The sequence below is a fragment of the Peromyscus eremicus genome, chromosome 1 (assembly GCF_949786415.1).
Source record: "Peromyscus eremicus chromosome 1, PerEre_H2_v1, whole genome shotgun sequence".
Classification (NCBI taxonomy): domain Eukaryota; kingdom Metazoa; phylum Chordata; class Mammalia; order Rodentia; family Cricetidae; genus Peromyscus; species Peromyscus eremicus.
In genome coordinates, this window is record NC_081416.1 from 28,832,444 (window position 1) to 28,844,727 (window position 12,284).

A 12,284-nucleotide genomic window follows, 5' to 3' on the forward strand; every position below is an offset into this window, starting at 1 on the left:
TTGCTTCCTCATAGCCCTTAAAAAAATAGGTTCTTTAGTTGTAAAAATATGTCAGCAAAGTAAAATTTCACTAATTGTGAGAAAAAGCCTAAATCTTAAAAATTGGATAATTATTTTAAATCTTTTTTTGTCACAGTACCTTTTATATTTGAAATTATAATGGCATTATTCTGATGAAAGTGACATCTAATTTAATTAGTTTAATATAACTTTTTAGTTTATAATTATAAAAGTTATAGCACAATGTCTTGTCTATAAATTGTTAAAATCTATTAATGACATAAATGAAAAAGTTTCAGTTTAGTTTTTAGAAGTTACCAGTTGACTAAAATATCATTACATCCTTTCTGTTTGTCTCTCTCCTCCCTCTAGCTCCTCCCACGTGCCCTCCCTTCATCTCTTCCCATGTTCCCCGTACTCTCTCTCTAATTCATAATCTTTTTCTTTGATTATCATGGTTACACACACATATATAAATACAACTTATTGAGTCTCTTTAGTGTTTCTTGTATATGTATGATTTCAAGGCTGATCATTTCCTATTGGATAACCAGTTAGGAGTCTCATCTCTGGGGAAGATTGATTCTCCCTCTCTGTAGTTCTTTGTCTAGGGGTGGTGACCCCTGAGATTGCCCCCTTCCACATTAGCACCTCTATTTGTGTTTCCATTGTTCAAATCTTGTTTAGACAGTCATACTGTTGAGGTACCATGGCTGTAGCGTCCCTGTAATGCCTAGGAGACACAGTCTCTCAGCAGATGTTCTAGACCTCTGGCTGTTATAATCTTTCTGCTTCCACCTCCATCTTATGTGATAGTCCCTGAGCCTTAGTTTAAGTGCAGGAGCTTGCTGATGATGTATCCATTGGGGCTTGACTGCTTATTTACAAGTTGTCTTGATGATTATGTAAAAGTAAATAAAGATGTAATTTTATGATCTTAGTTTGAGTGATCAATTTTTTAGTATACACAGTTTTTTACATTGATTCTAAAATCATGAACCTGAAACCAGTTTTAAGAAAATATTCAAGCCAGGCAGTGGTGGTGCATGCCTTTAAAACAAGCACTCTAGATGCAGAGGCAGGCAGATCTCTGTGAGTTCGAGGCCAGCCTGGGCTACATAGTGATTTCCAGGAAAGTCATAAAGCTACACAGAGAAACCCTGTCTTAAATAGATAGATAGATAGATAGATAGATAGATAGATAGATAGATAGATAGATAGATAGACAGACACAGAGAAAACCTGTCTTAAATAAATAGATAGAGATAGATAGATAGATAGATAGATAGATAGATAGATAGATAGATGAATGAATGAATGAATAAAAGAAAATATTCAATATATCTGTGTTAAAGCTAAGTTTGGTATTTATAGAGGTTAACTCATGGCTTATATGTACTGAGAATTCCTGTGCTTCCAGGTACCACATTACCTTTACTAGATGCTGAAGGCAATGTGGTAGAGAACCAGATAGTGTCTTCTTTACAAGTCTGTACTGTATAGTTCCTGTGGGGCTACAGAGAGAATACACAGAATGAATGGCTATAGCACCCTCACTCTGAAAGTCTGGGTCCTGTTCTTTGCCTAGAAAGACAGTGAATTTGAGCTAAAGTCTCTAATTTCATTCCATTCATTCAGAGTTTAATCTATCATTTTCTGCATTTTTCATTATCATCTTCATTGGTATAGACCTAGCCTTCAAATTATTAGTGTTGTTATTGTAGGATATTATATGTAAAAGTATTTTGTAAGCTGTAAGAATTGTTTAACTGGAAGGTAGCTGTTACTAAGCAAAAAAAAAAAAAAAAAAGGTCTATATGTACAGAAAGTAGAAAACAACATAGACTTGTATAAGTGAGTAGATCATAAGAAAGTAGCTAATAGGTTAACTTCTGTTCCAGGGGATGATGCTCTCTTCTGGTATTTGTGGGCACTGCATGCACATGATGCACAAAAACACCCATAATTAGAAAATAAATTAATCTTTTAAAAATAGCTAAGCAGAAGGCCTTTTAGCTTTTTTTTTGCCTGACATCAGTGGTTAATCTGTCGCTTGTCCACCTCACTAAGTCTTTGTAGAAACCATAGTTTGAGTTGCTGTGGTTTAAGGCTTGAATTTTGAGATGGCACAGAAGAGTCACCCCATTAAAGAGAGACAAGATACTCAATATTGCTTATAAAGTCACTCTACCCTGTCTGGCCACCTTCTTTTAGGAAAAGTGATGCCAAATAGTTAAAAGACCCAGTTAACATTGTTTCATAAATCTTTTCCGTAAAGGCAATGGATAACTTCTGTCAGAACTCTAAGTCAGCAGTCAAAGTCTGATGTGGGACCTTGAGTGTGAAAGTCGGAACAAGGCAAATGACAGAGCCAATTCCGACACACTCTCCCATCTTTCATAATTATCTTGTTGTTTTACTTTTATTTTAAATGCCTCACTCCATAGGTAAGCCTTTTAAAAAATTATGATGCAACTGGATATATTCAAAACTCAAAAGAAAGACAAAAAGTTAAATCACTGTTCACTACTATTGTGTTTCACTAGGAATGTATACATTTTTTTTCCTTTCCTCAAAGCCTTCCTTTAAACTCTTAGGGGATTATCTCTGAATGCAGGCATTACATGAGTTTTGGGTATTGTTGTTTGGTTGGTTTAGTTTTGAGGAGGTTTTTTTGTTTTCCAGAGAGATAAATGCTGATCAAAACCAACCATGGTAGAAATGCCTTCTTTCCTTAGGGGTTAATGAGGTCCTTTGGGGTTTTGTGTTGTTTTTTAGGTCTTGCAGATTTTAATTCTGAAGACTAACTGCAGCTGTTTCTAGTCATGGCTTTTAAATAAAACTCTTTCTTAGTTATAAGCATTTAAAATTCAGCAAATTTTGGGGCTGAGCATCAACTTTCCCTTATATGCCTTCTTTGACATTCATGTATCTGTGGGAGTCATGGTAACCTCCAAAGGCAGATTACTTCTGGTAGACTAATATCTGAGCAGATAAAAGCTTCACCTTGCTTTGTACATCCTTGCTTTGGATGGCATGTGTTGTTATTATATATATTTTGGATATTATATATTATTTTGGATAATATATATATTATTTTAGATGGTATATGTTGGGTGCTGGTCTACAGGGCAGTAGGTAATTTTAGCTGCCTCCCTCACCAAGACTTTTAAGGTGAGCTCCTCTGCCCTAGTTGCCCATGGTAGCTAGGCTGCAAAGCCATGCCACTCTCTATACTTAAAGGACATGGTTTCTGAACTGTTGTGAATGAATTTGAAATGATAAATATATCTTCAACTAACAGAGAATTAGCTGTGTCTGGATCGAGGATGACTGCACTGAAGAACTTCCAAATGTTACTCATAAGGTCATCATGTGCTGAAGCGGATAAGTCTTGACCACATCTGAGATGTCCTCAGAGCAGGAATCCAACAGCTATACACTAGATACAGTGTGGTGCAGTCCACATGAAGGAAACACTACACTCACATTGATAACTACTGTACTAGTGTAATCAATCTCCCTAAGCATGGGGCATGGGGGAAGCTGGAATGCTTCCTTCCAAGTTTAAAAAAAAATAATAATAGACACCTGCAGGAGCTTGGTTTGCTGGTTTGAAACTGTACAAACAACTTCAGAAATTTTTGAAGATTTACATGACAAACATTATAAGGAGAGATAATCTGATGGATGTGGGTGTATTGAACTTCTGTACTCAGTGATGAGAGGATTTCTAATTCTTCAGCAAAGTGCTGGATGGAATCTATGCCTATCTCAGTACCCCTTAGGTTCATCATGAATGCGACAGAGGACAAAAGGAGTCTAATCCATTCACTTGCATTGATGACTTGGAGAGACTGTCTTTTCAGGCCATTGAATAAACAGGTAGGTAGCATGCTATTTAAAAACTGTTTGAAAAGTAAGAAGTGGCGAAACCATCAATACCAGACTGATTAGTGATAGAGTATAATCTTACATGTAACTGGACTGAATGAAGATCATGAATTGCAAATTTTAGTTGATATAGAGAGACTTTACAGCAGAGAGAGGACTGACTTCCTGCACCAGATCTCAATTGTTGAATATATAGGAAGGCAGAGGTTGTCTGGAACAACGGAGAGTATGGGTTTGCCTTCTGGAAAGCACAAAAGATGAGAGAGCATGGAAATGTGAGCAGATCCCCATCAAACCATATTTGGAAATTTTTAGAGTTTATTGAATGCTAATGAGGCTGAAGATTTGGGCCACATGTAAAATATTGGGTTTGGAATTCAGGATGGCCTAGAAGAATCAAAAAAAAAAAACTACTGGATATAGATTCATAATCAGGATAGTATATCAATTGATAAGTATAAATAAGCTGATTTTAAATGACCCAAAATGTGCATATAGATAATACTGGACATTCATGAAAAAAAAATAAGCATCCTTTGGGTTCATGTCTGAACTCGATAAAGCTTTTGCTTGCTTCGTAAATAATAATGCAGTTACCAAAAAGGCCCAGCTATCCAGTGACCACCCTCCCCCTACAACCTGGATTGCTTTCTTGATACTATTAGTACTTGTTGAAGCAAAGTTCTAACAATTCAGAAGAGGAGGAACTAGAAGACACCCCAGTCAAGTGGTGGTTGTCTTCAGGTTCCTAGATAACAGATATGTTTCAGAAGTTCTTTGCAAAGACACTGCCCAGGAGACTTATGCATCAGAACACTGTGGTGATGCTGAAGCCAGCATGATCTCCAAGTTAAAACAGGATTGTGGTTTTGAGAATCCCCCAAACTTCAGTCCATATTTCAAAACTTTAGTGTAGGTGAAGATTTGAATGGATAATTCAAAAAGTACATTACAAATTCAGAACAGCTGGACCCCTGTGTCAGCACTCATGCCTGGGTTCTAGACCGTGGACTGGCCTTTTTAGCAGTCTTTCACAGTCACCTTGCTATTTGAGTTAGACCGCACTTATCAGTGATACATAGCTTTCTATACCAGCCATTACAATGACAGAAGATCAACATGATTCTATCAACTATTGAAGGAAAATTTACTAATTCTTTCCAAAAGGGGTTCAGGGGCTGGGGAAATGGTCTGGTGTACAAGAGTGTTTGATTTGCAAGCATGAGGATGTGGGTTTATATCTTCAGCACCAAATAAAAAACTAGGCACTGCTGTGTGTGCCTATATGCCCAGTTTTGGGAAGCAAAGTCAGGTGGATACCCAGAGTTTGCTGACCAAGAGGCTAGACAGCTGAAGCAAGGACAGTGAAATGCTTAAAGTATGTTACATTGGTACAATGTGATACTACACAGAAGAAAAACAGAACTTCTAAATACCTATAGTACCAACATAACTCTCAAAGCAGAGTGAAAAAAAGCAAACAAACTAAATACACAAGAGCATAGAGTATTTGATTCCGTTTATGTGAAATGTAAAAACTACTGTGTGCTATTAGAAGTCAAGGTAATGTTGACTTGATGTAGAAAGATGAAAGAGTTAGTGACTGGGAGGAAGGAGTACATGGGGAACTTTTCAAGTCCTAGTGTGTTCTCTTTCCTGATTAGGATCCTGGGAATGTTGGAGACCCAGCAGGAGTCATCTTGGTAAACAAATCCATCAAGATGTGTACTTAACTAAGCATCCAGTTTTCTAGCAAAAGGCTTAAAAGTCAGGGGAAAGATGTTATTGATGATAATTTTATAGTGTAGTTCTTCAAATGTAGGGTTCCCAGGGGTATTTGGAAGAGAAACAAAGAATGATGTCTCTTAGAACTTTTTGCATTCTGCAAAGCTCTGGAGTTTCAGCAGTGGAAAACTTTAATTGGTGGTCAGGGATGATTAATGCAACACAACTGGGTACAAGTAAGGGATGAATTGATTCATTTTTATTTGCACAGAAATCTTTTCAGCTTATTTTCACATTTTTGGAATAAAAACACGCTAATAGTTTTCCATAGCAAATTACATGTTGGTCCTTTCAGACTTGTCCTCAAAACACTGCCAACGTTTTGGGTGCTGCTTCAGATGACAGCTGTTAATCAGGTAGCCAGTCTTTTGATTTAAATATAGTAGCATGCAACCCTCAGCGTGGAAGGTTCACTTCTCCTCTGTTTTAAAGTTAGATTAAATGGTGTTGGTGTCCATCTTTACAGACATGAAGTGCATCAGTCCTGAGCCGTTTTGCTTTGGTTGGAAGCTAGCTGGTAGGAGCTGTGGTCTTGGTTTTACACAGGGAGGTGCAGGGCTGCTCAGAGAGACCTTGTGGCTCTCTTCTGCAAGGGTTAAGTAAATATCTGTATTGTTTTTAGCACTAACTAGCCACAAGTATTCCTTCTCAATGAGAACGTCAGTACATTTCTTAATCATGGGGACCATAGGTTTGAACCTCCAGGGCAGCTGAGTGAGAACTTCAGTAAGTAACTGCTGGTGTTTTAGGACCTTCCTCATTTTCAAGATTCTCATGATGGCTAACTAAAAACAGAGTTCACCTAGCACATTTTCCTCAAGTGTTCCATGGTGTTTGCCATGCTCTGTTGGAGTATTTATTTGTTGTACCAGGTTTGAAGTTTCTTAAGGCTGTAGTCACATCTTGTTCTTTTTGTATCCTCTTTAGAATTCATGGAAATAACTTATATGAAATAAAAGCTTAATAAATGGTTGCTAAATTTTACTTTTGATCCCAAAAGAAGAAATTATTAAAAATAATACCATAAAATAGATTATGAAGAAAGGAATGATTTATTATTCCCATAGGAGCAAAGTATTAAGTATTTCTATTTCAAATGAGAGATTCATTTTTAGCTATAACTAATGGTATATCATCAAATAAAGTACATAGCAACTAAAATATTCTATGATATATTTAATTAAATAATATTGTAGATCTGATAAAGTTTTTCTTATTATATCATTTACAGTTTCTATGTAGGTATGACAATGCATAAATAAAATGTAAAGACGTAAATTAGATTATGTAGTTAACAGAAATGCAAAGGCAGTCATATATATCGATTCAAATTGACAGTAAATTCTCTTCCCCCTAAAAAATTTAAGGAACTTAGGTAAATGAATTTTATAATATAATGCTTGAAAATATCTCCAGTGAATGTCAAACTGATGCTTTTATTCTTAAGAGAGATAACAGTTGGGAGACAAAAGCAATCCAATGTAATTTAAGTATGTCCATATCTTCTTGTAGGCATGCTCAATGTTTGGCTTTAGAGGCAATTATGATTTTGCTTCTGGGAATGAAGAGCTGATTTGAAAATTTCTGCGTTCACCATCTATTTATCCAACATAAACCCATGCAGTACAAATAGATTTTACATGAAAGTAAAATGTACTTATTCCATTCTATTTAATATCTAGTTGTGAGAATACTTCACATCCATTGGGGAGCCATGAGAAGTATTATCACTGCACTGGAACAGGCTTATAAAAGGGATGTTTGGCAAAAGTTGTGCACTGGTTTATTGTGTGTGATTATGTGAAATTTACTTAGATTAATAAAAGTAGCAAAAATTCAGCACTGGCAAGAGATATATAGCTATTATTGAGTAGCACAGAAATCTGTGCTGTGGCCAGGTATAGAGACCACTTATGTGGCTAAACTCAACCTAGGGAAAAAAAGCATTGATTTTTGTACTTGGAATGTCCTTGCTCTCTCCAGCAGCTTTTATCTGGACTAAATGGAATTATAGTGCACCTAATGCAACATGGGTTTTTCAAATGCTCTGATGAATTCAATTCACCATCAAGATAAAATACAAACAACTTATCCGAAGGATGAATCTAGAAATCATGCTTTTGTACTCTCCTCTCTTCTTGTACTCTTGCATGACCTTCTGATTTTGTGGTTCTCTTTGTGGCCCTGCAATACTTATTAACTTCAGGAATGCTGATAAAAGAAGGCTAACCTCTGATGTCCTCTGTCCCTCATGTAATCACAACAACCGAAATCAGATATTGTCCTCCAGTCCTTAAGAGTTGAATACAGTGGCTTATCCACTTTCATAAATAGTTCTTAATTTTTGCATCAAGCATTGGAACCAGTGTCTTTAGGAATGTTTACTGGAAACACATCCTCATTTTGCCTTCCATTACATGATACTTATTCTTTTCTTTTCATTTTTAAAAGCAAATTCTCATTTTTTTTCTTTGATAGGGAGTCAGCCACCATGCATTTCTGTCAGCCATGTGTTATTTCATTACCTTCTTTGATGATCCTATCTTGGGGTTCTCACTCTGTTCCTATGGATTTATCACATACTTATTAGGAAGAAGGTTTTTCTGAACAAGGCATATTCACCCAGAACCAAGGCCACACCTTCTGAGAATATAATACATTTTTAGTTATGCAAAGACTAAAGGATTATTATCATCTAGCTGCAACCACTGTAAGATGTATTAAAGGTTGTACTTAAGAGAAGCAAACCATTTAGAAAAGAAGTCAGACATGAGAAGCAATGGTGAGTTCAGTCAGATTTGTAGAAGTATTTCATCACTGATCAATCATGATAAACAAATAGCTTTTTCATGGTTTTGAAACTAAAACACCAAACAAAATATGTACATGTATTTGACCAGTAACTAACTTTGGAATTCTAAAAAGAGGTAAGTAAAATTACAGATTCTGAGGTGACAGTAACAAAAATAAACAAATGAATAAATAAAACTTTGAATTTTAGAAATATTGAGTAAATTATTATCAAAAAGTGGAACAAAAGAAATGGAGAGGAGAAGTAAGGGGTTAGAAATCAGTTCAATATAGTAGTAATCAGGACAGAGTCACCTTTTAGGGACAGAGACTTCACTATAGCCACATTTCCTCAGTCACTCTTAGTAACAGTGTGTGAAAAAGGTATAATAATTTCTTTATTTATGTCGAGATGCGTTAGAGGTTTTTTTCCCCTTCAAATTGAATCTCTACTCTTAGTCCTCTCTGTTTTGGTTTTGTTTGGTTTGGGCTTTGGATGTTTGAGAATTTCTTTGTTTGGATTGTGTGGTACCACAATTCCTATCATCAGCTCTGTGTGTGTGTGTGTGTGTGTGTGTGTGTGTGTGTGTGTGTGTGTGAAGATGGGTTTCCGTGGGCTGGTACATTTCACTGAGGACAACAAGGTAATGCTAAAATCATGTAATGTAGACCTCTCAATAATGCTGAAGTAGCTTGTATGAATTAGGTGAAAGTATTCCCCAGTCTAAGCATGTGGATTTAAAAGTTGAAGATTTTATGATGTTTTGGGGGAAATAGTCCCTTATTCTGAGTTACCAAAGTGTTCCCTGAGGAATCTGTGAGAGGGTGCTCCTGAACACTAGTACATTGTGGCCTTAATTTAAATGTGCCTGTTTTTCAGAGACAGGCCTTTAGTGTCCTGCCTGGGGTGTGGTAAAGCTGGAGAGTATGGGGAGAAGCTCAAACCAAGATGGCTGGAGTCTAGGAAGCCCCAATGAGATAGGTAGCTAGGAGGACTGAGCTAGAGAGTGTGGTGATATATTATGTCCCCCAATATATTGTGTACCCTAATAAAACTTATATGGGGTCAGAGAACAGAACAGCCACTAGCTTAGACATAGAGGCCAGACAGTGGTGGCACACATGACATTAATCCTAGCTTTCAGGAGGCAGAGATCCATCTGGATCTCTGTGAGTTCAAGGCAACATTAGGAACAGAGCCAGGCATGGTGGCACACACCTTTAATCCCAGAACTTGAGATCTCATGTCTTGCTTAGTAAAGACACACACCTTTAATCCCAGGAAGTGATGGCAGAAAGTAGAAAGGTATATAAGGTGTAAGGACCAGGAACTAGAGGTTTTTAAGCTTTTAGGCTTTTAAGCAGCAGTTCAGCTGCGATCTCCTCCGGGTGAGGACTCAGAGGCATTCAGTCTGAGGAAACATAGTCGGCTGAGGAGTTGGCAAGGTGAGGTTGGCTGGGGCTTGTTCTGTCTCTCTGATCTTTCAGAATTTACCCCAATATCTGGCTCCAGGTGTTTTATTAATAAGGCCATTTAGCAATTCGACTTACAAGAGAGTGCTTCACCACTGAGGACGTGAGCTCTCACTTCAGTTTCACTAAGGAGAATCAGATGCACCCATATTGCCATCCTATCTGCCTTAGTTACTTTTCTATTGCTGTAAAAAGACACTGTGACCATAGCAACCTATAGAACCTAGAGTTTTGTAGTTGTTTGTTTTCTTACTCTTTTTCTCTTTGGCTCTCTGGAGGGGGACAGCACCCAGCTCCCAAATAAACCACAGAGAGGCTTACTCTTACTTATAAATGTCCGGCCTTAGCTTGGCTTGTTTTTTGCCAGGTTTTTTTTTTTTTTTTCATTTTAATAATCCCAACTACCATTTGCCTCTGGGATTTTACCTTTCTCTATTTCTGTATATCTTTCTTTAGTTCTGACTCCATGGCTTGCTGTGTAGCTGGGTGGTTGGCTCCTGGAATCTTCCTCTCCTTCTCCTTTTCTTGCTCCTTGATCTCCTCTTCCCAGATTTCTCCTCCTATTTATTTTCTCTGCCTGCCAATCCCATCTATCCTTTCTCCTGCCTTGCTATTGGCCATTCATCTCTATATTAGACCTATCAGGTGTTTTAGACAGGCAAAGTAACAACACAGCTTCACAGAGTTTAACAAATGCAACGTAACACATCTGTACATCATTAAAACAAATGATCTACATCATAAGCAAATGTAACACATCTTAAAATAATATTCTACAACTAAGTTTATTGGGGTTTACAGTTCCAGAGGGTTAGAGTCCATGACCAAGTAGTACTGGGGAGTATGGCAGCAGGCAGGCAAGTGTGCCACTGGAGCAGTAGCTGAAAGTTTACATATTTCTCTACAATAGGAGGCAGGGAGAGAGAGAGAGAACTGGAAATGGCATGAGCTTTTGAAACCTCAAAGTCCACCCTTGGTGACATACCTCCTTTAACTAAGCCACACCTTCTAATGCTTTCCAAACAGTTCCATCAACTAAGGACCAAGTATTCAAATACATTATTCTATGGAGGTCATTCTCATTTAAACCACCACACTGTCTAACTTCATGCTTTTGGAGACCAAGATTTCCATCTTCTGCCTTGGTCCAGTTGAGAATCTAGTTAGAACTGAGTAAGAAAAATATGCAGATTGTTAGAATCTAAGTCCTTTTCTACCATTATTTGTCATGCTCCAGTTCCTGAAGCTTTCCATAATTCTGTAACTCTGCAGGCTTCTTGATGGTTATCTTCTTCACACATTTAGACTTCAGCTCTTGAGAATAAAGGGCAGTCAATCTCCATCTATTTGCTACATAGTTTCCAAAAGATTGTTACTCTTGTGTCTTCATGGCAATACTAAGGAGACAGAATTTACACGATCCCCATTTCTTCCTATTTCATCAATGCTCCTATCGTCTTTATCATTTTGGGCAGGAGTTTTAAGTATGTACATCAACTTTTAAATGAGATTTCTAATGTGATCATTAAGTACTTGCTATACTGTGCTGAAGGTTGCTGTGGCTGCATGGCTCTCAGTCTTTAAAATATATATATATATATATATATATATATATATATATATATATATATATATAAAAGGCCTATTCCGCCAACTCTTGCTTTGATTTTCTTTGGCAGTTGTTGAGTTGCTATGGCCTTTGCAAGGCTATGAAGATGAAGTCTACTTAAACCAGAGTACAGCTGTAGATTGCTCGATTCGTTGCACCTTGGAAGCCAATTCACTTGGACTTCACATCACACAATCTTGACTGGTTTCTGTGGCACTGGGCCGGTGTTTCCATGAGTCATATCATAAATTTCATAAGGACGAAGAGATCTTGGCAGATTAAGCATGCTTCTATTATTACTGGGTGGTATAATCTCCAGTGTCTGCTAAAACTGTGATTTGATGTTGCAAAAGAATACAGAAAAGTACCAAACCACACTCTGTTTTTACTAACTTTGTTGTGCCCTGAAGCAATATTCTAATCAAATAAATAAAAGTCAATATTCTTTACCACTCCATGAAAGACCTGAAAATGGTCTTCATGAGTGAATTTCTGTTTGCAGTACCATAATAACAAATGTGAATATCTAGTTTTATAAAGTTTGCAATTTGGAAGATATGAAGGTTCACTCTTTTTGTACTGGATAAGTTTGTATCCCAATATGTGTCTGCATTTATTGTAAGTGAACACCTAAGCCACCGTGGAAACCCAAGGAGCACTATTCACATATGCAGGGAAAACTCCTGCTCAGAAAAGCAGTCCCTCCTTAGCTTTGAATGACCTTCTGCGTTGC

At 37.2% G+C, this 12,284-nt stretch overlaps 1 protein-coding gene and 1 long non-coding RNA gene across 2 annotated transcripts in view; one reads left to right on the forward strand and one right to left on the reverse strand.

Annotated features, from left to right (window-relative positions):
- Positions 1 to 12,284, forward strand: part of Rnls (renalase, FAD dependent amine oxidase) — a 262,255-nt gene that overhangs the window by 42,586 nt on the left and 207,385 nt on the right. The window lies entirely within an intron of this gene.
- On the reverse strand, positions 1,328 to 10,123 carry LOC131907829 (uncharacterized). The gene is made up of 3 exons (XR_009378504.1): positions 10,021 to 10,123; positions 8,205 to 8,319; positions 1,328 to 1,514 (listed from the first exon to the last, which is right to left on the reverse strand). It is a non-coding gene; the product is annotated as an uncharacterized LOC131907829 (long non-coding RNA).